The following is a 3,303-nucleotide window of genomic DNA, read 5'->3' on the forward strand; positions in this document are numbered from 1 at the left end:
GATTTTTGACAGGTTTTAGGCAGAGAAAGGCCAGGCCATTCTTATGCAAAAGCCTCTGCATGCAGCTTGGGTGGGGCGGGGTCTCTGGGAATCACCAGGGCGGAGCAAACAGCAATGGCTGCCAGTCTGCTCTGCCTTGGAGAGGTCCCGGGGTCTGTGTCCTGTGGCCCCATGCTGGAACAACAACCTCTGCAAGCACCTCAGTGAGAAAGTAACCCTCATGTTCCAGCCTGATGCCAGACAGTACAGTTTCTCTCCATATGAGTCTGGGTCCCCAAATTCTCACCCGGAACTGGAGTTCCGAGCAATTGGGAGCTTGTATCTCCCTCCTGATTGAAAAAGACAACAATGTACCTAGTTGCCAGCCCGTTTCCACATATGCCTCCATACCTCCACACTTCCACACCTCTGCACCTCCTACTGGACTCAATGCGCTTTTCTCTTTCCTTCTAGTTGTAGAATTTCCACTCAGCCAGCCGTCCCATGGTTCTGGATGATGTTTGTTTTGTCTTTTAGTTGTAGTTTTAATGTGGTTGTGCGCGGCAGCAAGCTCAGGTGTTTATCTATGCCGCCATCTTGGTTGTTGTCTACCATGTTGGGTTTTGAGACCTAGCGGCAAAGGGCCCTTGATAAATTATAAGTAGTCACTGATATTTGGGAAATTAATTTATTCTCTCTTGTTATTCTCTTCAAATACAGGACTATGTACAGCAACAGCCCCCAGGATTGAAGAAGGGCTCTGACTGGGCAATCTTTCTGTAAAGTCTGCTTATAGGAATAGCTTCTGCATTAGAGTTCACCATGGAAACAGAACCAACAGTGTAGGGGGAGAGAAAGGAGAGAGAGAGAGAGAGAGAGAAAGAGAGAGAGAGAGAGAGAAGAGAAGAGAAGAGAAGAGAAGAGAAGAGAAGAGAAGAGAAGAGAAGAGAAGAGAAGAGAAGAGAAGTTTAAGGAATTAGCTCATGCAATTGTGGAGGCTTGGTAAATCCAAAATCTATAGAGCCAGCTAAAGGCCCAGGAAAGAATACAAAGGCAATCTGCTGGTAGAATTTCTTCTAGCTCGGGGGGAACCATTGTTCTATTCAAGCCTTTGACTGATTGGGCAAGGCCCACACACAATAAGGAGGGTAATCTGCTTTACTCAAAGTCTATCAATTTAAATGTCGATCTCATCCAAAAAAACACTTTCACAGAATGTTTTGCCAGCTATCTGGGCATCATGGTCCAGCCAAGTTGAAACATAAAATTAACCAGCACAGCTTCTAAACACCCAATACAGCCTCCTCAGACTACCACCATTACCAACCACAAAAGGGGAGTTTCTCCTGACCCTTGGAATTTTCTTCCTTTTATTCTAGAGCCATCACCAAAATTAGCCCCACAGATATTAGAAATAAAGACACAGAGAGACAGGGTGTGGGGGAAGAATGGGGTGGACATTCCCCTTAGCACAGTTGAAATATACCCTTGCTTTTGAGAATAATACTAAGGGAAATAAAAGAAAATAATTATAAAACATTCCAACAGTACAAGTTGCTATGTTCCTACAGAACAGTTCCACAACTGCATGTTCTTTTGTGGGTGTGTAGGCTTGACTACACCTGACACCTGCCTGGGAATCAAACAATTCCTTTTTTCTTCCCACATCTTTTTTTCACTCCTCCTCCCTCCTGGAATAGGGGTTGAGACATCTGCACACAGACTTCCCTAGGAAGGTTAGGAAGTTCAAGTTTTAATTGCAACCAAAACCCTCATCCTTACCTCCCTGTGAATTGTCACACAAGGAAACATCCCAGGCACAGAGATGCCTGTCTTCCTCCAGGTCAAGTTATTTTCTTGTAGTTCTTTTCTGGCCAGTTTTACCTTAACAATAGGAGCTCAAGAACGAACCTCGGCTGTGTTTACGAACCTCAGGCCTGAATAGAGCCTGGCTTACATTTCTCTGGGTGTGTGATGGGGAAAATGTGGCCTCCTTGAAGGTAATGACCGGTGGAGTTTCCATTAAAATACAGTCCTTCTCCTGCTGTAACTGAGCATCAGCTCAGCTATAGTGGGCTTGGGGGTTCTGCTGACAGTCCCCAGTGCGTGACATGAAGTACACACCTACAGAATTATCTGCCTCGCACATCTTTTCTAAGAATCTATTTCCTCCCCACCCCTACTCTCACAGCTCTTCCTCACCTACATTTTTGCCACAGAAGCCACTATATACATAGGTAAGGGCCCATGTCCCTGGCTGTTGTTAGTTCGGCCACAGGCCAGCATGGGACTTAAGTGGAGCCACAGTCCTTCTTTGTGGCAGTGGCTTTGTAATTGAGGTGTAAGTTGAAGCATCTCTCTGTCTCCAGGGGCCTCACCCTTAGTTATAAAACCCAGTTGCTTTTGGAAAGTATATATTCCACCAAGGGGAGAAAGCCAGTCAGAACTCTTCCTCACCTACATTTTTGCTCCCCCACTGGGGATGTGCCCGCAACCCAGATACATGCCCTTGACCGGAATCGAACCTGGGACCTTTCAGTCCGCAGGCCGACGCTCCATCCACTGAGCCAAACCGGTTTCGGCATGTAATTGAGGTTTAAGTTGAAGCATCTCTCTGTCTCCAGGGGCCTCACCCTTAGTTATAAAACCCAGTTGCTTTTGGAAAGTATATATTCCACCAAGTGGAGAAAGCCAGTCAGAAATGAGAATGAAGCCAGCCTCCAGAGCAGCATGTGAGATTGAAAAGAATCCTGACATCTTCCTTGTCCCTGGGCTTGAAGCATGCATGGGCCAGCTGCACCTCTGCTCTTCCTGTAGCTGGTTATTCAACACTTCCTAGAAGTCTATGAAAAAAAAACAACAACAACCCACCAGCATCCTTCCAATGAATGACCTTTCTTACATAAGGTAGTTTATGTCGGGTTGCTATCATCTGCCACCAAAAGATCCTCAAAATAACTTAATGCAGCACTCTTCGGTGCATCTGTGTACTGACAACCGCGTCACCTGGTTGCTGGGAGAATTAAGTGAGATGGTTATCGGAGATTGCTTTGTCATCTGTAGAACATGATACATGTCATCTGTAAAACAAGATTGCACTTCTGCAATCCTTCTATTCAATTAACCGGGAATAAAAAATTCTACTTAAAGACCAAAAGTTTTGTCATGCTTCAGAATTTTCCTGCTTTTTCAAACTTTTTGTAATATATTATCACTTTCTGTGACCTTGAGCATTGCCAATATGAAGTCATCTTTAGATTAATAGAACTTTGAGTACAAAAGCAATGTATGCCACATAAGCCCAATAATAGCCTTTATAAAATA

The sequence above is a fragment of the Myotis davidii genome, unplaced genomic scaffold (assembly GCF_000327345.1).
Source record: "Myotis davidii unplaced genomic scaffold, ASM32734v1 scaffold123, whole genome shotgun sequence".
NCBI lineage: Eukaryota > Metazoa > Chordata > Mammalia > Chiroptera > Vespertilionidae > Myotis > Myotis davidii.